This window comes from Phyllobates terribilis, unplaced genomic scaffold (genome assembly GCF_046119375.1).
Source record: "Phyllobates terribilis strain yellow unplaced genomic scaffold, ASM4611937v1 Scaffold_9127__1_contigs__length_21634, whole genome shotgun sequence".
NCBI classification, from domain to species: Eukaryota; Metazoa; Chordata; class Amphibia; order Anura; family Dendrobatidae; genus Phyllobates; species Phyllobates terribilis.
Window position 1 is genome coordinate 1 of NW_027371866.1, and position 21,635 is coordinate 21,635.

Here is a 21,635-nt window from a genome sequence, read left to right on the forward strand (position 1 = left end):
CTTCTCAGTGACATTCAGCCATCCAGGTATCCCGCCTGCAGTAGACGGAATGTGGCAATGGAACGCTGGCTGCGCGTGTCATAATTAGGCTCTGAGCCTTTATATACCTGCGCACAGCAGCAGCCACCTTCAGTCTGCTGCTGGACAGCCAGCAGCAGCAGCAGCAGGAGAGGTAATTAATCAGCAACCCTCCTGCTAAGGGTAGACAGCTGCTCGTTCCACCCCCCCCCCCCCGCCTTAATTGGTTCTCCTCCCTTCCAACGGTGTTGAGGCGGGTGGGAACAGCCGGGGGTTGAGGGTACTGTGCTAAAAGAGGTGGAGTTATGCAGATCTAAAACGCGTGGATTGCAGCAGCAGCAAGCCGAAAAGTGCAGGCATGTGAGGGATCTAGAGGTTGACAGCATGTCTTCTTAACGGGAGTCCAGGTGGCCATCTCCACAAATGGACTTTCAGAATCCTTGGGTGGCACCGTAGTCGGAAACCAATTCTGGTTATCGCTTCTCGGCCTTTTGGCTAAGATCAAGTGTAGTATCTGTTCTTATCAGTTTAATATCTGATACGTCCCCTATCTGGGGACCATATATTAAATGGATTTTTAGAACAGGGAGATGGAAAAAGAGCTTGCTCTGTCCACTCCACGCATTGACCTGGTATTGCAGTATCTCCAGGACCGGTGCACCCCTTCTTTAATGCAGTTTCTAAAATCAGAAAGAATTGAATTCAATGCTTTTTGTTCATTTTGCTTGTTTGTCGGATTTTGGGATGGACTCTTTGGCTTTGCTTTTCTTCTCCTCATTGGATTTTTCATGTTAAAAGTTGCAGAAGCCAGATGACAAGCTCATTTTGGTTCAACTTCAGCAACTGTGCATTGCATTGCCATGTAATGTAATGTAATGCAATGCTATCTATCTAGCTCTCCCTCTATACTTCCTTTTGGATAAACAGACATATTAGGCAAGCATTTTGGGAGCTTTCACCTAAATAACTACAGGTGGTGAGATAAGCTGCACAATATAATTGACCTTTCAGTATATTGTTGCACACACACCATCTATTTAGCAAATGCCCTTGTTATCAACAGCAGCCTTTTAAACTCACCTGAGCTAACAGGTATGTGAGCTGGTTACTCTGCTGCGCTTAAAATTTCTTTTTTGGTTTGCTACAATGCCTTTTCTGAAACGTTGTCTCCCTCTGCTGGAACACTGACTTCTTTCATTTAATGCCTGCAGACTATAAAAGAGAAACCAACCCAAAAAGTTTGTTGATTAGTCTGTGGCATTCTTTTAAACTGTTGCTTATGGCGGTCTCTGTGAGCTTCTCAGTGACATTCAGCCATCCAGGTATCCCGCCTGCAGTAGACGGAATGTGGCAATGGAACGCTGGCTGCGCGTGTCATAATAGGCTCTGAGCCTTTATATACCTGCGCACAGCAGCAGCCACCTTCAGTCTGCTGCTGGACAGCCAGCAGCAGCAGCAGCAGGAGAGGTAATTAATCAGCAACCCTCCTGCTAAGGGTAGACAGCTGCTCGTTCCACCCCCCCCCCCCCCGCCTTTATTGGTTCTTCTCCCTTCCAACGGTGTTGAGGCGGGTGGGAACAGCCGGGGGTTGAGGGTACTGTGCTAAAAGAGGTGGAGTTATGCAGATCTAAAACGCGTGGATTGCAGCAGCAGCAAGCCAAAAAGTGCAGGCATGTGAGGGATCTAGAGGTTGACAGCATGTCTTCTTAACGGGAGTCCAGGTGGCCATCTCCACAAATGGACTTTCAGAATCCTTGGGTGGCACCGTAGTCGGAAACCAATTCTGTTATCGCTTCTCGGCCTTTTGGCTAAGATCAAGTGTAGTATCTGTTCTTATCAGTTTAATATCTGATACGTCCCCTATCTGGGGACCATATATTAAATGGATTTTTAGAACAGGGAGATGGAAAAAGAGCTTGCTCTGTCCACTCCACGCATTGACCTGGTATTGCAGTATCTCCAGGACCGGTGCACCCCTTCTTTAATGCAGTTTCTAAAATCAGAAAGAATTGAATTCAATGCTTTTTGTTCATTTTGCTTGTTTGTCGGATTTTGGGATGGACTCTTTGGCTTTGCTTTTCTTCTCCTCATTGGATTTTCATGTTAAAAGTTGCAGAAGCCAGATGACAAGCTCATTTTGGTTCAACTTCAGCAACTGTGCATTGCATTGCCATGTAATGTAATGTAATGCAATGCTATCTATCTAGCTCTCCCTCTATACTTCCTTTTGGATAAACAGACATATTAGGCAAGCATTTTGGAGCTTCACCCTAAATAACTACAGGTGGTGAGATAAGCTGCACAATATAATTGACCTTTCAGTATATGTTGCACACACACCATCTATTTAGCAAATGCCCTTGTTATCAACAGCAGCCTTTTAAACTCACCTGAGCTAACAGGTATGTGAGCTGGTTACTCTGCTGCGCTTAAAATTTCTTTTTGGTTTGCTACAATGCCTTTTCTGAAACGTTGTCTCCCTCTGCTGGAAACACTGACTTCTTTCATTAATGCCTGCAGACTATAAAGAGAAACCAACCCAAAAAGTTTGGTTGATTAGTCTGTGGCATTCTTTTAAACTGTTGCTTATGGCGGTCTCTGTGAGCTTCTCAGTGACATTCAGCCATCCAGGTATCCCGCCTGCAGTAGACGGAATGTGGCAATGGAACGCTGGCTGCCCGTGTCATAATAGGCTCTGAGCCTTTATATACCTGCGCACAGCAGCAGCCACCTTCAGTCTGCTGCTGGACAGCCAGCAGCAGCAGCAGCAGGAGAGGTAATTAATCAGCAACCCTCCTGCTAAGGGTAGACAGCTGCTCGTTCCACCCCCCCCCCCGCCTTAATTGGGTTCTCCTCCCTTCCAACGGTGTTGAGGCGGGTGGGAACAGCCGGGGGTTGAGGGTACTGTGCTAAAAGAGGTGGAGTTATGCAGATCTAAAACGCGTGGATTGCAGCAGCAGCAAGCCGAAAAGTGCAGGCATGTGAGGGATCTAGAGGTGTCAGCATGTCTTCTTAACGGGAGTCCAGGTGGCCATCTCCACAAATGGACTTTTCAGAATCCTTGGGTGGCACCGTAGTCGGAAACCAATTCTGGTTATCGCTTCTCGGCCTTTTGGCTAAGATCAAGTGTACTATCTGTTCTTATCAGTTTAATATCTGATACGTCCCCTATCTGGGGACCATATATTAAATGGATTTTTAGAACAGGGAGATGGAAAAAGAGCTTGCTCTGTCCACTCCACGCATTGACCTGGTATTGCAGTATCTCCAGGACCGGTGCACCCCTTCTTTAATGCAGTTTCTAAAATCAGAAAGAATTGAATTCAATGCTTTTTGTTCATTTTGCTTGTTTGTCGGATTTTGGGATGGACTCTTTGGCTTTGCTTTTCTTCTCCTCATTGGATTTTTCATGTTAAAAGTTGCAGAAGCCAGATGACAAGCTCATTTTGGTTCAACTTCAGCAACTGTGCATTGCATTGCCATGTAATGTAATGTAATGCAATGCTATCTATCTAGCTCTCCCTCTATACTTCCTTTTGGATAAACAGACATATTAGGCAAGCATTTTGGAGCTTCACCTAAATAACTACAGGTGGTGAGATAAGCTGCACAATATAATTGACCTTTCAGTATATTGTTGCACACACACCATCTATTTAGCAAATGCCCTTGTTATCAACAGCAGCCTTTTAAACTCACCTGAGCTAACAGGTATGTGAGCTGGTTACTCTGCTGCGCTTAAAATTTCTTTTTTGGTTTGCTACAATGCCTTTTTCTGAAACGTTGTCTCCCTCTGCTGGAACACTGACTTCTTTCATTTATGCCTGCAGACTATAAAAGAGAAACCAACCCAAAAAGTTTGGTTGATTAGTCTGTGGCATTCTTTTAAACTGTTGCTTATGGCGGTCTCTGTGAGCTTCTCAGTGACATTCAGCCATCCAGGTATCCCGCCTGCAGTAGACGGATGTGCAATGGAACGCTGGCTGCGCGTGTCATAATAGGCTCTGAGCCTTTATATACCTGCGCACAGCAGCAGCCACCTTCAGTCTGCTGCTGGACAGCCAGCAGCAGCAGCAGCAGGAGAGGTAATTAATCAGCAACCCTCCTGCTAAGGGTAGACAGCTGCTCGTTCCACCCCCCCCCCCCCCCGCCTTAATTGGTTCTACTCCCTTCCAACGGTGTTGAGGCGGGTGGGAACAGCCGGGGGTTGAGGGTACTGTGCTAAAAGAGGTGGAGTTATGCAGATCTAAAACGCGTGGATTGCAGCAGCAGCAAGCCGAAAAGTGCAGGCATGTGAGGGATCTAGAGGTTGACAGCATGTCTCTTCTTAACGGGAGTCCAGTGGCCATCTCCACAAATGGACTTTTCAGAATCCTTGGGTGGCACCGTAGTCGGAACCAATTCTGGTTATCGCTTCTCGGCCTTTTGGCTAAGATCAAGTGTAGTATCTGTTCTTATCAGTTTAATATCTGATACGTCCCCTATCTGGGGACCATATATTAAATGGATTTTTAGAACAGGGAGATGGAAAAGAGCTTGCTCTGTCCACTCCACGCATTGACCTGGTATTGCAGTATCTCCAGGACCGGTGCACCCCTTCTTTAATGCAGTTTCTAAAATCAGAAAGAATTGAATTCAATGCTTTTTGTTCATTTTGCTTGTTTGTCGTATTTTGGGATGGACTCTTTTGGCTTTGCTTTTCTTCTCCTCATTGGATTTTTCATGTTAAAAGTTGCAGAAGCCAGATGACAAGCTCATTTTGGTTCAACTTCAGCAACTGTGCATTGCATTGCCATGTAATGTAATGTAATGCAATGCTATCTATCTAGCTCTCCCTCTATACTTCCTTTTTGGATAAACAGACATATTAGGCAAGCATTTTGGAGCTTTCACCTAAATAACTACAGGTGGTGAGATAAGCTGCACAATATAATTGACCTTTCAGTATATTGTTGCACACACACCATCTATTTAGCAAATGCCCTTGTTATCAACAGCAGCCTTTTAAACTCACCTGAGCTAACAGGTATGTGAGCTGGTTACTCTGCTGCGCTTAAAATTTCTTTTTTGGTTTGCTACAATGCCTTTTCTGAAACGTTGTCTCCCTCTGCTGGAACACTGACTTCTTTCATTTAATGCCTGCAGACAATAAAAGAGAAACCAACCCAAAAGTTTGGTTGATTAGTCTGTGGCATTCTTTTAAACTGTTGCTTATGGCGGTCTCTGTGAGCATCTCAGTGACATTCAGCCATCCAGGTATCCCGCCTGCAGTAGACGGAATGTGGCAATGGAACGCTGGCTGCGCGTGTCATAATAGGCTCTGAGCCTTTATATACCTGCGCACAGCAGCAGCCACCTTCAGTCTGCTGCTGGACAGCCAGCAGCAGCAGCAGCAGGAGAGGTAATTAATCAGCAACCCTCCTGCTAAGGGTAGACAGCTGCTCGTTCCACCCCCCCCCGCCTTAATTGGTTCTCCTCCCTTCCAACGGTGTTGAGGCGGGTGGGAACAGCCGGGGGTTGAGGGTACTGTGCTAAAAGAGGTGGAGTTATGCAGATCTAAAACGCGTGGATTGCAGCAGCAGCAAGCCGAAAAGTGCAGGCATGTGAGGGATCTAGAGGTTGACAGCATGTCTTCTTAACGGGAGTCCAGGTGGCCATCTCCACAAATGGACTTTTCAGAATCCTTGGGTGGCACCGTAGTCGGAAACCAATTCTGGTTATCGCTTCTCGGCCTTTTGGCTAAGATCAAGTGTAGTATCTGTTCTTATCAGTTTAATATCTGATACGTCCCCTATCTGGGGACCATATAATAAATGGATTTTTAGAACAGGGAGATGGAAAAAGAGCTTGCTCTGTCCACTCCACGCATTGACCTGGTATTGCAGTATCTCCAGGACCGGTGCACCCCTTCTTTAATGCAGTTCTAAAATCAGAAAGAATTGAATTCAATGCTTTTTGTTCATTTTGCTTGTTTGTCGGATTTTGGGATGGACTCTTTGGCTTTGCTTTTCTTCTCCTCATTGGATTTTTCATGTTAAAAGTTGCAGAAGCCAGATGACAAGCTCATTTTGGTTCAACTTCAGCAACTGTGCATTGCATTGCCATGTAATGTAATGTAATGCAATGCTATCTATCTAGCTCTCCCTCTATACTTCCTTTTGGATAAACAGACATATTAGGCAAGCATTTTGGAGCTTTCACCTAAATAACTACAGGTGGTGAGATAAGCTGCACAATATAATTGACCTTTCAGTATATTGTTGCACACACACCATCTATTTAGCAATGCCCTTGTTATCAACAGCAGCCTTTTAAACTCACCTGAGCTAACAGGTATGTGAGCTGGTTACTCTGCTGCGCTTAAAATTTCTTTTTTGGTTTGCTACAATGCCTTTTCTGAAACGTTGTCTCCCTCTGCTGGAACACTGACTTCTTTCATTAATGCCTGCAGACTATAAAAGAGAAACCAACCCAAAAAGTTTGGTTGATTAGTCTGTGGCATTCTTTTAAACTGTTGCTTATGGCGGTCTCTGTGAGCTTCTCAGTGACATTCAGCCATCCAGGTTTCCCGCCTGCAGTAGACGGAATGTGGCAATGGAACGCTGGCTGCGCGTGTCATAATAGGCTCTGAGCCTTTATATACCTGCGCACAGCAGCAGCCACCTTCAGTCTGCTGCTGGACAGCCAGCAGCAGCAGCAGCAGGAGAGGTAATTAATCAGCAACCCTCCTGCTAAGGGTAGACAGCTGCTCGTTCCACCCCCCCCCCCGCCTTAATTGGTTCTCCTCCCTTCCAACGGTGTTGAGGCGGTGGGAACAGCCGGGGGTTGAGGGTACTGTGCTAAAAGAGGTGGAGTTATGCAGATCTAAAACGCGTGGATTGCAGCAGCAGCAAGCCGAAAAGTGCAGGCATGTGAGGGATCTAGAGGTTGACAGCATGTCTTCTTAACGGGAGTCCAGGTGGCCATCTCCACAAATGGACTTTTCAGAATCCATTGGGTGGCACCGTAGTCGGAAACCAATTCTGGTTATCGCTTCTCGGCCTTTTGGCTAAGATCAAGTGTAGTATCTGTTCTTATCAGTTTAATATCTGATACGTCCCCTATCTGGGGACCATATATTAAATGGATTTTTAGAACAGGGAGATGGAAAAAGAGCTTGCTCTGTCCACTCCACGCATTGACCTGGTATTGCAGTATCTCCAGGACCGGTGCACCCTTCTTTAATGCAGTTTCTAAAATCAGAAAGAATTGAATTCAATGCTTTTTGTTCATTTTGCTTGTTTGTCGGATTTTGGGATGGACTCTTTGGCTTTGCTTTTCTTCTCCTCATTGGATTTTTCATGTTAAAAGTTGCAGAAGCCAGATGACAAGCTCATTTTGGTTCAACTTCAGCAACTGTGCATTGCATTGCCATGTAATGTAATGTAATGCAATGCTATCTATCTAGCTCTCCCTCTATACTTCCTTTTGGATAAACAGACATATTAGGCAAGCATTTTGGAGCTTTCACCTAAATAACTACAGGTGATGAGATAAGCTGCACAATATAATTGACCTTTCAGTATATTGTTGCACACACACCATCTATTTAGCAAATGCCCTTGTTATCAACAGCAGCCTTTAAACTCACCTGAGCTAACAGGTATGTGAGCTGGTTACTCTGCTGCGCTTAAAATTTATTTTTTGGTTTGCTACAATGCCTTTTCTGAAACGTTGTCTCCCTCTGCTGGAACACTGACTTCTTTCATTTAATGCCTGCAGACTATAAAAGAGAAACCAACCCAAAAAGTTTGGTTGATTAGTCTGTGGCATTCTTTTAAACTGTTGCTTATGGCGGTCTCTGTGAGCTTCTCAGTGACATTCAGCCATCCAGGTATCCCGCCTGCAGTAGACGGAATGTGGCAATGGAACGCTGGCTGCGCGTGTCATAATAGGCTCTGAGCCTTTATATACCTGCGCACAGCAGCAGCCACCTTCAGTCTGCTGCTGGACAGCCAGCAGCAGCAGCAGCAGGAGAGGTAATTAATCAGCAACCCTCCTGCTAAGGGTAGACAGCTGCTCGTTCCACCCCCCCCCCCGCCTTAATTGGTTCTCCTCCCTTCCAACGGTGTTGAGGCGGGTGGGAACAGCCGGGGGTTGAGGGTACTGTGCTAAAAGAGGTGGAGTTATGCAGATCTAAAACGCGTGGATTGCAGCAGCAGCAAGCCGAAAAGTGCAGGCATGTGAGGGATCTAGAGGTTGACAGCATGTCTTCTTAACGGGAGTCCAGGTGGCCATCTCCACAAATGGACTTTTCAGAATCCTTGGGTGGCACCGTAGTCGGAAACCAATTCTGGTTATCGCTTCTCGGCCTTTTGGCTAAGATCAAGTGTAGTATCTGTTCTTATCAGTTTAATATCTGATACGTCCCCTATCTGGGGACCATATATTAAATGGATTTTTAGAACAGGGAGATGGAAAAAGAGCTTGCTCTGTCCACTCCACGCATTGACCTGGTATTGCAGTATCTCCAGGACCGGTGCACCCCTTCTTTAATGCAGTTTCTAAAATCAGAAAGAATTGAATTCAATGCTTTTTGTTCATTTTGCTTGTTTGTTGGATTTTGGGATGGACTCTTTGGCTTTGCTTTTCTTCTCCTCATTGGATTTTTCATGTTAAAAGTTGCAGAAGCCAGATGACAAGCTCATTTTGGTTCAACTTCAGCAACTGTGCATTGCATTGCCATGTAATGTAATGTAATGCAATGCTATCTATCTAGCTCTCCCTCTATACTTCCTTTTGGATAAACAGACATATTAGGCAAGCATTTTGGAGCTTTCACCTAAATAACTACAGGTGGTGAGATAAGCTGCACAATATAATTGACCTTTCAGTATATTGTTGCACACACACCATCTATTTAGCAAATGCCCTTGTTATCAACAGCAGCCTTTTAAACTCACCTGAGCTAACAGGTATGTGAGCTGGTTACTCTGCTGCGCTTAAAATTTCTTTTTTGGTTTGCTACAATGCCTTTTCTGAAACGTTGTCTCCCTCTGCTGGAACACTGACTTCTTTCATTTAATGCCTGCAGACTATAAAAGAGAAACCAACCCAAAAAGTTTGGTTGATTAGTCTGTGGCATTCTTTTAAACTGTTGCTTATGGCGGTCTCTGTGAGCTTCTCAGTGACATTCAGCCATCCAGGTATCCCGCCTGCAGTAGACGGAATGTGGCAATGGAACGCTGGCTGCACGTGTCATAATAGGCTCTGAGCCTTTATATACCTGCGCACAGCAGCAGCCACCTTCAGTCTGCTGCTGGACAGCCAGCAGCAGCAGCAGCAGGAGAGGTAATTAATCAGCAACCCTCCTGCTAAGGGTAGACAGCTGCTCGTTCCACCACCCCCCCCCCGCCTTAATTGGTTCTCCTCCCTTCCAACGGTGTTGAGGCGGGTGGGAACAGCCGGGGGTTGAGGGTACTGTGCTAAAAGAGGTGGAGTTATGCAGATCTAAAACGCGTGGATTGCAGCAGCAGCAAGCCGAAAAGTGCAGGCATGTGAGGGATCTAGAGGTTGACAGCATGTCTTCTTAACGGGAGTCCAGGTGGCCATCTCCACAAATGGACTTTTCAGAATCCTTGGGTGGCACCGTAGTCGGAAACCAATTCTGGTTATCGCTTCTCGGCCTTTTGGCTAAGATCAAGTGTAGTATCTGTTCTTTTAAGAACACAAGAGCTACGATCTACACTTGACGAAAGCGATCGAACTCGGAAGGAGAAGAGCTTCGGAGCCCAGCTGACATCAGAGAACGAAGGCGGATATCGGTGGGAGGAAGAAGCTCTAAAGAATCCAGAAGAAGACGAAGACTCGGAGAAGAATCGGGCTGTCCTGTGGAATCTTCGAGGAAGAAAATCATCGTGACAAAGACCTTTCGGGGAATTTGTCCAGAACACGACGGGAGAAGAATCTGCATAGCTCCACCCATTCCGGGAAGAGTTCCAGATCCAGCTCCAAGAAGTAACTGCAGGAGGAAAGCCATGGCAAGCGCTGCGAGGAAGGCCGAAAAGAAGAGCCTGGAGCTGGGGACAGCCAGGAGGGCCCAGCCAGGAGCCGATTCTGACCCCAAGGACTCTGCCTCCACGACTGGCCAGCAGAAGGGACCCCAGAAGCCCCGCCACGAAGCTCCAGCCCTGGAGCCATGGATGCGGCAGACGGTGGCCCTGAAGCTGAAGGAAGTGGATGGGAGGGTGCCGGACATGTCCTCGGACGTGTTCTGCCAGAAGATGCTGCTGGATCGAGGCTTCTCCAGGTCGGACACCCTCAGCATCCAGACCTTCTTGACGGGGATCTTCTTCGTCACCTTCGCCACTGTGAACACCTGCAGGAGGTTCTGGGAAATGGTAAGCGCAAAAGGACCGGATAATTCTTTCTCTGCCTTTACAGGTAGCTGCCCTATCCAGAGGGATGAAAGGAGGATCACGGTCTCCATGCGCAACCCGCACACCCCAGGCCAAGACATCTGTACCTTCCTGAGACGCTTCTGTTTGGTTGTGAAGGAACCCTCTCACATCCTGAATGGACTCGGCTTCTGGACAGGTAAGTGGTCGGTGACCGTTAGACTTCACAGGGACCTGGCGTACTCAGACGGACTTCGGCACCTGCCCCCGACATTCTCCCTGGGCAACTCCTACGGCCTCATCTATTACCCGGACATGCCGCGGAACTGCAGGAGATGCGGCAAGAACGGCCACGAGATGAAGGACTGCAAGGAGGATGCCTGCAGGATTTGTCGAGTGACGGGACACAGCTCGAAGGACTGCCCGAAGAAGACGTCCTGCAACCTGTGTGGGCTGGCGGCTCATCTGTACAAGGATTGCCCCAGGCGTGAGAGATCCTGGGCATCGGTGGTTGCGACGACCCCAGCTACGGAGGACAAGGCCCCGACGACCAGGCCTGTGAAGGTCAAGGACGCGACGACCAAGGCCCCAGCGGCCAAGGCCGAGACGACCAAGGCCAAAGCGGTCAAGGAGTCGGTGGCCAAAGCCCCAGCGACGGTCCCAGCAGCTCCGAAGCAGAAGAAAAAGTCAAAGGAGGGTAAGAGTTCTGTCACCCCTCTCTCGATCCCTCCCCCTGCCACCCCCGTCCAATCCCCCCCCACCCCGGCCACCCCTGCTGAGGATTCCACTTCCTCTTCCTCCTTCCCCTACTCCTCAGCAGGTGTCCTTTCCCCTGCCCCGGCAGCCACTCTCCCTCCCCAGACCATGGTAGCGGTGGAATTAACCTTTCCTCCACCCGCCGCTATCTATTCCGAGGAGGATTTTCCCCTTCTTGTCTCCCCAGTTCCAACCCGGGGAAAGAGGAAGGTGGAGGACAGCCCTGCTACTGAATCCTCCAAAAAGAAGATTCTGGATTTCGTAGGCGAAAAGGAGGATACCCTCCCTGAGCCAGAAGAGATGGAGCACATGGTTGAGACCCTGGTGGCCGAGCCAGAAGAGGAGGAACTGGTGGTCGCCGAGATTGAGGCCGCGCTGCTTGACCAGATGGAGGAAGAGGGCCTGCTGGTGATCCCGTCACCAGCAGTCAACACCGACGAGGGACCACCCGACCGGAGTGGTAACTAAGGTGTATTGCCTGCGCTAACTTTTTCTTTTTTCCCTACATGATGGCTAATATTAACTTATTTTCCATTAATGTCAGGAGCATCAAGGACAAGTTCAGACGTCAGACTATTTATGCCTTCCTTACTTCCCAGTTGTGTGATGTTTATATGTTGCAGGAATGTTCCCTTCCCTCCTCTAGGTCCTTCAAACATCTGGCCAGGGAGTGGTCCCACGGTCCATCCTACTGGTCCGGTGGGGGTGACTGCAAGTCTGCGGGGGTCGCAATTCTGATCAGGGGGGGCGCATTCACGCTTGAGTCCGTCCAGGAGCTCATCTGCGGCAGGGCTCTTGTTGTAGATGGCAACTGGGCGGGAGAACCTGTCAGGTTCATCAACGTGTATGCGTCCCCACTGAAGAATGAGCGTTTGGAGCTTTTCCAGACCCTGCGGCTTCAGCTTGCCACCACCAGGACCTTAGTGATGGCCGGGGATTTCAACTGCCCCATCGAGGAGGACGGTCGTAGTTCTGGCACATCTGCCAAGTTGGACATCACGTCCAAGCTGCTCATCGAGATGGTAACCGAGGCCTCTCTTCAGGACGTGGTGGGCTCCATGGGGAGAGGCTCCACGAACTATTCGTGGAGCCGACCCGATGGCTCACTCCGCTCCAGGATTGACTTTGTGTTCACCTCTCGGGCAGTCAGGCAGAGTAGGCACTCGATGGTCTCCTGCTTCTTCTCCGACCACAGAGCCATTCACTTACAAGGTGTCCTCGGCGACGGTTTTCCGTCCGGCCCCGGCTCCTGGAAGCTGAATTGTGCTCTGCTGGCTCAGGATGAAGTCGTGGAGGAGCTGAGAGCAGCCTACGCAATGTGGCAGTCCTACAAGGGTAGCTTCCAAACAGTCTCTGATTGGTGGGAATATGTTAAACTTGAGTTTCGCTGTTTCTTTCAGGCCAAGGGTCGACAACAGGAGTGTGAGAAGAGGAGGGACTTCAGAGGGCTGCAGCGCGAGCTGCGGTCGCTGCAGGACCTTCTTCACTGCGGCTGGGACGTGAGGGAGGAGCTGGAGGAGACCAAGAAGAGCCTGAAAAGGCACTTTGAGGAGGAGTCCAAGCGAATCATCTTCCGTTCCAAAGTGGAGAATCTGGAGAAGGGTGAGAAATGTAACTCATTCTTTTTCAGGAAACTTCATGCCGGTCACACGCCCCTGAACGAGCTGCGAGACGAGAGCGGAAACATGCGACGTGGGAAGGAGGACGTGATGAGGGTCGTCAGCGACTTCTACAGCGAACTCTACTCCCACAAGACTACCGACCCCGACGCTGCTGATAAGTTCCTGTCAGGTATCACTAACCATCTTGATCCTGCAGGCACGGCAGCCTTGGACAAACCTCTGATGGTGGGCGAATTGCTCTCTGCCGCTAAATCCTTTAGGACCGGCAGGACCCCGGGCAGTGATGGTCTTCCAGCGGAGCTCTATGTAGCGCTGGGAGACCTCATCTGTCCGGACCTGTTGGACCTGTACGAGGAGATGGTGGTGGAGGGTAGAATGCCTCCATCTTTGAGGGAAGGAATGGTCACGATCCTGTACAAGCGGAAGGGAGAGAGGTGCGACCTGAGGAATTGGCGTCCCATCACTCTGCTCAACGTGGACTACAAGATCCTGGCCAAGACGATGGCGACACGACTTAAGACGGTCATCGGACGGATCATCCACCCGGACCAGACCTGCGGCATCCCTGGACGTCGCATCGCAGACAGCCTCGCTCTCGTGCGGGACACGGTCGAGTACATCAAGGTCCGCCGCGCACACGCGGCCCTGGTCTCCTTGGATCAGGAGAAGGCCTTCGACCGGGTTTCCCACGAGTTCATGGGCCGAGCTCTGCACCGGTTAGGTTTGGGTAACATGTTTTGTTCGTATGTCCGTCTGATGTATTTTGATATCCACAGCTCGGTGTTGGTGAACGGCTGGAAGACTGACCCCTTCCCTGTCCTCTCTGGGGTCAGACAAGGCTGCCCTCTATCACCTCTTCTTTTTGTTTGTGTTATAGAACTCTTCGCAGAGGCTATCCGGCAGAATGGAGAGATCAGAGGGATCACCGCACCGGGTCCGGGACGACATGAGGTCAAGTGCTCGCTCTACATGGACGACGTCACCGTCTTCTGCGCTGATCGTGGTTCAGTCGACGCCCTCGTCCAGACGTGTGAGAGGTTCGGCCGGGCTTCAGGGGCCAAAGTCAACTGCAGGAAGTCGGAAGCCATGCTCTTCGGGGATTGGCAGCCGGCCTCCTCCGCCCCCTTCCCCTTCAACATTCAACCGGATTTCCTCAAGGTGCTGGGAGTCTGGTTCGGGAAGGAAGGAGCGGCCCTCAAGTCCTGGCAAGAACGCTTGGCCAAGGTGAAGCAACGGATCGGACTCTGGAGCCTCAGACACCTCACTTGTGAGGGTAAGGCACTCGTCCTGCGTAATGAGGTCCTGCCCGTCTTGCAGTACACGGCGCAGGCCTGGCCCCCACACGTCACTGTGTGCAGGGCCATTACCAGGACAGTGTTTCACTTTGTCTGGGGATCCAAGATGGACAGAGTCAGGCGGGCCGTCATGTACAAGGAGCCTCGCAAGGGTGGGAAGGGCGTTCCAGATATCCCCACCCTCCTGCGATCCTCTTTTGTGTGTGATTGTGTCCGCCGGACTTTGCAAGTCAAGAATGGCTCCGCGGGCAGGTCCATGTCTCGCTTCTTCCTGCTTCCTCTTTGGAGGCGACTCGGCTGGGACAAGTGGGACAGCTCCTTCCCCTACAACTGGACGACGCCATGGTTCTACGGAGACGTCGTTCGATTTGTGGGGGAGCATCAACTGGAGGGACTCAAGCCCGACTTGTGGAAGCCCAAAACTATCCACAAGCTAATCAGAGCCAAGGATGACGTGGAGAACATCACAGGACTTCACCAGGACACGCTGGAGACTGTGTGGACAAATGTGTCGTCTGACAGGCTGACCAACGGGCACAAGGACTTGTCGTGGATGGCGATTCAGGGCGGACTGCCCGTCCGGTCATTCATGCATGCCCGGAACCTGTGTAAGACCCGGTACTGCCCAAGGTGCCCCTTCGTGGAGGAAACATCTTTGCACACTTTTTGGGACTGCGGATTTGCACAGCGCCTATTGACTGCACTTGAGGACGACCTGAGGAACTCTGTCCCCAGGGCGAGCCTATCGCACCATTCTGTGCTTTACGGACTCTTCCCTGGGGTTCATACCGTCGGAGCCATCCAGGAGGCTTGGCGCCTTATGAACTGCTTCAAGGATGCCGTTTGGGTCGCCAGGAACCGGCTCATCTTGAGGAGGGAGAGGATGTCCATCCAGGACTGCCGCAGGCTGATCCACAGCCTGCTCAGAGACTATTCCATCATGGACGGTCCGGAGGACGAGGACGAGGACTAAACCCCTCCTCCCCCTCTCCCCTTATGTGTCTTGTCTTTCAATAAAGCTTCGGGCCTGTGATTTTCCCCTCCCCATCCCCTTTTTCCCAATCCCCATCCCTTATCACGGTTCGTCGTACTGTATTGATTGACATGCTTTTTCTTTCAGATTGAGTGTTTTGTGTAGCATAGGGGTGTGATGTGTCTAGTTAGTGCGTCGTATCCTCATGCTATGTAAATATGATGTAGAATTCTGTGTGTACTGGGCTGCGGCACTGTACACTGTCTGTTAACTTATTTTTTGTGCTAATAAAAGATATATTCAATCAAAAAAATCTGTTCTTATCAGTTTAATATCTGATACGTCCCCTATCTGGGGACCATATATTAAATGGATTTTTAGAACAGGGAGATGGAAAAAGAGCTTGCTCTGTCCACTCCACGCATTGACCTGGTATTGCAGTATCTCCAGGACCGGTGCACCCCTTCTTTAATGCAGTTTCTAAAATCAGAAAGAATTGAATTCAATGCTTTTTGTTCATTTTGCTTGTTTGTCGGATTTTGGGATGGACTCTTTGGCTTTGCTTTTCTTCTCCTCATTGGATTTTTCATGTTAAAAGTTGCAGAAGCCAGATGACAAGCTCATTTTGGTTCAACTTCAGCAACTGTGCATTGCATTGCCATGTAATGTAATGTAATGCAATGCTATCTATCTAGCTCTCCCTCTTTACTTCCTTTTGGATAAACAGACATATTAGGCAAGCATTTTGGAGCTTTCACCTAAATAACTACAGGTGGTGAGATAAGCTGCACAATATAATTGACCTTTCAGTATATTGTTGCACACACACCATCTATTTAGCAAATGCCCTTGTTATCAACAGCAGCCTTTTAAACTCACCTGAGCTAACAGGTATGTGAGCTGGTTACTCTGCTGCGCTTAAAATTTCTTTTTTGGTTTGCTACAATGCCTTTTCTGAAACGTTGTCTCCCTCTGCTGGAACACTGACTTCTTTCATTTAATGCCTGCAGACTATAAAAGAGAAACCAACCCAAAAAGTTTGGTTGATTAGTCTGTGGCATTCTTTTAAACTGTTGCTTATGGCGGTCTCTGTGAGCTTCTCAGTGACATTCAGCCATCCAGGTATCCCGCCTGCAGTAGACGGAATGTGGCAATGGAACGCTGGCTGCGCGTGTCATAATAGGCTCTGAGCCTTTATATACCTGCGCACAGCAGCAGCCACCTTCAGTCTGCTGCTGGACAGCCAGCAGCAGCAGCAGCAGGAGAGGTAATTAATCAGCAACCCTCCTGCTAAGGGTAGACAGCTGCTCGTTCCACCCCCCCCCGCCTTAATTGGTTCTCCTCCCTTCCAACGGTGTTGAGGCGGGTGGGAACAGCCGGGGGTTGAGGGTACTGTGCTAAAAGAGGTGGAGTTATGCAGATCTAAAACGCGTGGATTGCAGCAGCAGCAAGCCGAAAAGTGCAGGCATGTGAGGGATCTAGAGGTTGACAGCATGTCTTCTTAACGGGAGTCCAGGTGGCCATCTCCACAAATGGACTTTTCAGAATCCTTGGGTGGCACCGTAGTCGGAAACCAATTCTGGTTATCGCTTCTCGGCCTTTTGGCTAAGATCAAGTGTAGTATCTGTTCTTATCAGTTTAATATCTGATACGTCCCCTATCTGGGGACCATATATTAAATGGATTTTTAGAACAGGGAGATGGAAAAAGAGCTTGCTCTGTCCACTCCACGCATTGACCTGGTATTGCAGTATCTCCAGGACCGGTGCACCCCTTCTTTAATGCAGTTTCTAAAATCAGAAAGAATTGAATTCAATGCTTTTTGTTCATTTTGCTTGTTTGTCGGATTTTGGGATGGACTCTTTGGCTTTGCTTTTCTTCTCCTCATTGGATTTTTCATGTTAAAAGTTGCAGAAGCCAGATGACAAGCTCATTTTGGTTCAACTTCAGCAACTGTGCATTGCATTGCCATGTAATGTAATGTAATGCAATGCTATCTATCTAGCTCTCCCTCTATACTTCCTTTTGGATAAACAGACATATTAGGCAAGCATTTTGGAGCTTTCACCTAAATAACTACAGGTGGTGAGATAAGCTGCACAATATAATTGACCTTTCAGTATATTGTTGCACACACACCATCTATTTAGCAAATGCCCTTGTTATCAACAGCAGCCTTTTAAACTCACCTGAGCTAACAGGTATGTGAGCTGGTTACTCTGCTGCGCTTAAAATTTCTTTTTTGGTTTGCTACAATGCCTTTTCTGAAACGTTGTCTCCCTCTGCTGGAACACTGACTTCTTTCATTTAATGCCTGCAGACTATAAAAGAGAAACCAACCCAAAAAGTTTGGTTGATTAGTCTGTGGCATTCTTTTAAACTGTTGCTTATGGCGGTCTCTGTGAGCTTCTCAGTGACATTCAGCCATCCAGGTATCCCGCCTGCAGTAGACGGAATGTGGCAATGGAACGCTGGCTGCGCGTGTCATAATAGGCTCTGAGCCTTTATATACCTGCGCACAGCAGCAGCCACCTTCAGTCTGCTGCTGGACAGCCAGCAGCAGCAGCAGCAGGAGAGGTAATTAATCAGCAACCCTCCTGCTAAGGGTAGACAGCTGCTCGTTCCACCCCCCCCCCCCCCCGCCTTAATTGGTTCTCCTCCCTTCCAACGGTGTTGAGGCGGGTGGGAACAGCCGGGGGTTGAGGGTACTGTGCTAAAAGAGGTGGAGTTATGCAGATCTAAAACGCGTGGATTGCAGCAGCAGCAAGCCGAAAAGTGCAGGCATGTGAGGGATCTAGAGGTTGACAGCATGTCTTCTTAACGGGAGTCCAGGTGGCCATCTCCACAAATGGACTTTTCAGAATCCTTGGGTGGCACCGTAGTCGGAAACCAATTCTGGTTATCGCTTCTCGGCCTTTTGGCTAAGATCAAGTGTAGTATCTGTTCTTATCAGTTTAATATCTGATACGTCCCCTATCTGGGGACCATATATTAAATGGATTTTTAGAACAGGGAGATGGAAAAAGAGCTTGCTCTGTCCACTCCACGCATTGACCTGGTATTGCAGTATCTCCAGGACCGGTGCACCCCTTCTTTAATGCAGTTTCTAAAATCAGAAAGAATTGAATTCAATGCTTTTTGTTCATTTTGCTTGTTTGTCGGATTTTGGGATGGACTCTTTGGCTTTGCTTTTCTTCTCCTCATTGGATTTTTCATGTTAAAAGTTGCAGAAGCCAGATGACAAGCTCATTTTGGTTCAACTTCAGCAACTGTGCATTGCATTGCCATGTAATGTAATGTAATGCAATGCTATCTATCTAGCTCTCCCTCTATACTTCCTTTTGGATAAACAGACATATTAGGCAAGCATTTTGGAGCTTTCACCTAAATAACTACAGGTGGTGAGATAAGCTGCACAATATAATTGACCTTTCAGTATATTGTTGCACACACACCATCTATTTAGCAAATGCCCTTGTTATCAACAGCAGCCTTTTAAACTCACCTGAGCTAACAGGTATGTGAGCTGGTTACTCTGCTGCGCTTAAAATTTCTTTTTTGGTTTGCTACAATGCCTTTTCTGAAACGTTGTCTCCCTCTGCTGGAACACTGACTTCTTTCATTTAATGCCTGCAGACTATAAAAGAGAAACCAACCCAAAAAGTTTGGTTGATTAGTCTGTGGCATTCTTTTAAACTGTTGCTTATGGCGGTCTCTGTGAGCTTCTCAGTGACATTCAGCCATCCAGGTATCCCGCCTGCAGTAGACGGAATGTGGCAATGGAACGCTGGCTGCGCGTGTCATAATGGGCTCTGAGCCTTTATATACCTGCGCACAGCAGCAGCCACCTTCAGTCTGCTGCTGGACAGCCAGCAGCAGCAGCAGCAGGAGAGGTAATTAATCAGCAACCCTCCTGCTAAGGGTAGACAGCTGCTCGTTCCACCCCCCCCCCGCTTTAATTGGTTATCCTCCCTTCCAACGGTGTTGAGGCGGGTGGGAACAGCCGGGGGTTGAGGGTACTGTGCTAAAAGAGGTGGAGTTATGCAGATCTAAAACGCGTGGATTGCAGCAGCAGCAAGCCGAAAAGTGCAGGCATGTGAGGGATCTAGAGGTTGACAGCATGTCTTCTTAACGGGAGTCCAGGTGGCCATCTCCACAAATGGACTTTTCAGAATCCTTGGGTGGCGCCGTAGTCGGAAACCAATTCTGGTTATCGCTTCTCGGCCTTTTGGCTAAGATCAAGTGTAGTATCTGTTCTTATCAGTTTAATATCTGATACGTCCCCTATCTGGGGACCATATATTAAATGGATTTTTACAACAGGGAGATGGAAAAAGAGCTTGCTCTGTCCACTCCACGCATTGACCTGGTATTGCAGTATCTCCAGGACCGGTGCACCCCTTCTTTAATGCAGTTTCTAAAATCAGAAAGAATTGAATTCAATGCTTTTTGTTCATTTTGCTTGTTTGTCGGATTTTGGGATGGACTCTTTGGCTTTGCTTTTCTTCTCCTCATTGGATTTTTCATGTTAAAAGTTGCAGAAGCCAGATGACAAGCTCATTTTGGTTCAACTTCAGCAACTGTGCATTGCATTGCCATGTAATGTAATGTAATGCAATGCTATCTATCTAGCTCTCCCTCTTTACTTCCTTTTGGATAAACAGACATATTAGGCAAGCATTTTGGAGCTTTCACCTAAATAACTACAGGTGGTGAGATAAGCTGCACAATATAATTGACCTTTCAGTATATTGTTGCACACACACCATCTATTTAGCAAATGCCCTTGTTATCAACAGCAGCCTTTTAAACTCACCTGAGCTAACAGGTATGTGAGCTGGTTACTCTGCTGCGCTTAAAATTTCTTTTTTGGTTTGCTACAATGCCTTTTCTGAAACGTTGTCTCCCTCTGCTGGAACACTGACTTCTTTCATTTAATGCCTGCAGACTATAAAAGAGAAACCAACCCAAAAAGTTTGGTTGATTAGTCTGTGGCATTCTTTTAAACTGTTGCTTATGGCGGTCTCTGTGAGCTTCTCAGTGACATTCAGCCATCCAGGTATCCCGCCTGCAGTAGACGGAATGTGGCAATGGAACGCTGGCTGCGCGTGTCATAATAGGCTCTGAGCCTTTATATACCTGCGCACAGCAGCAGCCACCTTCAGTCTGCTGCTGGACAGCCAGCAGCAGCAGCAGCAGGAGAGGTAATTAATCAGCAACCCTCCTGCTAAGGGTAGACAGCTGCTCGTTCCACCCCCCCCCCCCCGCCTTAATTGGTTCTCCTCCCTTCCAACGGTGTTGAGGCGGGTGGGAACAGCCGGGGGTTGAGGGTACTGTGCTAAAAGAGGTGGAGTTATGCAGATCTAAAACGCGTGGATTGCAGCAGCAGCAAGCCGAAAAGTGCAGGCATGTGAGGGATCTAGAGGTTGACAGCATGTCTTCTTAACGGGAGTCCAGGTGGCCATCTCCACAAATGGACTTTTCAGAATCCTTGGGTGGCACCGTAGTCGGAAACCAATTCTGGTTATCGCTTCTCGGCCTTTTGGCTAAGATCAAGTGTAGTATCTGTTCTTATCAGTTTAATATCTGATACGTCCCCTATCTGGGGACCATATATTAAATGGATTTTTAGAACAGGGAGATGGAAAAAGAGCTTGCTCTGTCCACTCCACGCATTGACCTGGTATTGCAGTATCTCCAGGACCGGTGCACCCCTTCTTTAATGCAGTTTCTAAAATCAGAAAGAATTGAATTCAATGCTTTTTGTTCATTTTGCTTGTTTGTCGGATTTTGGGATGGACTCTTTGGCTTTGCTTTTCTTCTCCTCATTGGATTTTTCATGTTAAAAGTTGCAGAAGCCAGATGACAAGCTCATTTTGGTTCAACTTCAGCAACTGTGCATTGCATTGCCATGTAATGTAATGTAATGCAATGCTATCTATCTAGCTCTCCCTCTATACTTCCTTTTGGATAAACAGACATATTAGGCAAGCATTTTGGAGCTTTCACCTAAATAACTACAGGTGGTGAGATAAGCTGCACAATATAATTGACCTTTCAGTATATTGTTGCACACACACCATCTATTTAGCAAATGCCCTTGTTATCAACAGCAGCCTTTTAAACTCACCTGAGCTAACAGGTATGTGAGCTGGTTACTCTGCTGCGCTTAAAATTTCTTTTTTGGTTTGCTACAATGCCTTTTCTGAAACGTTGTCTCCCTCTGCTGGAACACTGACTTCTTTCATTTAATGCCTGCAGACTATAAAAGAGAAACCAACCCAAAAAGTTTGGTTGATTAGTCTGTGGCATTCTTTTAAACTGTTGCTTATGGCGGTCTCTGTGAGCTTCTCAGTGACATTCAGCCATCCAGGTATCCCGCCTGCAGTAGACGGAATGTGGCAATGGAACGCTGGCTGCGCGTGTCATAATGGGCTCTGAGCCTTTATATACCTGCGCACAGCAGCAGCCACCTTCAGTCTGCTGCTGGACAGCCAGCAGCAGCAGCAGCAGGAGAGGTAATTAATCAGCAACCCTCCTGCTAAGGGTAGACAGCTGCTCGTTCCACCCCCCCCCCGCCTTAATTGGTTATCCT

The 21,635-nt window shown here is 48.2% G+C and overlaps 12 non-coding genes and 1 pseudogene across 12 annotated transcripts; all 13 read left to right on the top strand.

Annotated features, from left to right (window-relative positions):
- Positions 1-493: 493 nt before the first annotated feature.
- LOC141252534 (U2 spliceosomal RNA) lies at positions 494-684 on the top strand. Its single transcript, XR_012313930.1, has one exon. It is a non-coding gene; the product is annotated as a U2 spliceosomal RNA (small nuclear RNA).
- Positions 685-1,806: 1,122 nt separating this feature from the next.
- Positions 1,807-1,997, top strand: LOC141252543 (U2 spliceosomal RNA). The gene has a single exon (XR_012313938.1). It is a non-coding gene; the product is annotated as a U2 spliceosomal RNA (small nuclear RNA).
- Positions 1,998-3,114: 1,117 nt separating this feature from the next.
- Positions 3,115-3,305, top strand: LOC141252540 (U2 spliceosomal RNA). Its single transcript, XR_012313936.1, has one exon. It is a non-coding gene; the product is annotated as a U2 spliceosomal RNA (small nuclear RNA).
- A 1,122-nt stretch (positions 3,306-4,427) lies between these two features.
- LOC141252539 (U2 spliceosomal RNA) lies at positions 4,428-4,617 on the top strand. The gene has a single exon (XR_012313935.1). It is a non-coding gene; the product is annotated as a U2 spliceosomal RNA (small nuclear RNA).
- A 1,120-nt stretch (positions 4,618-5,737) lies between these two features.
- Positions 5,738-5,928, top strand: LOC141252538 (U2 spliceosomal RNA). The gene has a single exon (XR_012313934.1). It is a non-coding gene; the product is annotated as a U2 spliceosomal RNA (small nuclear RNA).
- Positions 5,929-7,046: 1,118 nt separating this feature from the next.
- On the top strand, positions 7,047-7,237 carry LOC141252536 (U2 spliceosomal RNA). Its single transcript, XR_012313932.1, has one exon. It is a non-coding gene; the product is annotated as a U2 spliceosomal RNA (small nuclear RNA).
- A 1,119-nt stretch (positions 7,238-8,356) lies between these two features.
- On the top strand, positions 8,357-8,547 carry LOC141252546 (U2 spliceosomal RNA). Its single transcript, XR_012313939.1, has one exon. It is a non-coding gene; the product is annotated as a U2 spliceosomal RNA (small nuclear RNA).
- A 1,123-nt stretch (positions 8,548-9,670) lies between these two features.
- On the top strand, positions 9,671-9,748 carry LOC141252542 (U2 spliceosomal RNA; annotated as a pseudogene).
- A 5,564-nt stretch (positions 9,749-15,312) lies between these two features.
- LOC141252541 (U2 spliceosomal RNA) lies at positions 15,313-15,506 on the top strand. Its single transcript, XR_012313937.1, has one exon. It is a non-coding gene; the product is annotated as a U2 spliceosomal RNA (small nuclear RNA).
- Positions 15,507-16,625: 1,119 nt separating this feature from the next.
- Positions 16,626-16,816, top strand: LOC141252547 (U2 spliceosomal RNA). Its single transcript, XR_012313940.1, has one exon. It is a non-coding gene; the product is annotated as a U2 spliceosomal RNA (small nuclear RNA).
- Positions 16,817-17,941: 1,125 nt separating this feature from the next.
- LOC141252548 (U2 spliceosomal RNA) lies at positions 17,942-18,132 on the top strand. The gene has a single exon (XR_012313941.1). It is a non-coding gene; the product is annotated as a U2 spliceosomal RNA (small nuclear RNA).
- A 1,120-nt stretch (positions 18,133-19,252) lies between these two features.
- On the top strand, positions 19,253-19,443 carry LOC141252537 (U2 spliceosomal RNA). Its single transcript, XR_012313933.1, has one exon. It is a non-coding gene; the product is annotated as a U2 spliceosomal RNA (small nuclear RNA).
- A 1,123-nt stretch (positions 19,444-20,566) lies between these two features.
- LOC141252535 (U2 spliceosomal RNA) lies at positions 20,567-20,757 on the top strand. The gene has a single exon (XR_012313931.1). It is a non-coding gene; the product is annotated as a U2 spliceosomal RNA (small nuclear RNA).
- The last annotated feature ends 878 nt before the right edge of the window (positions 20,758-21,635 follow it).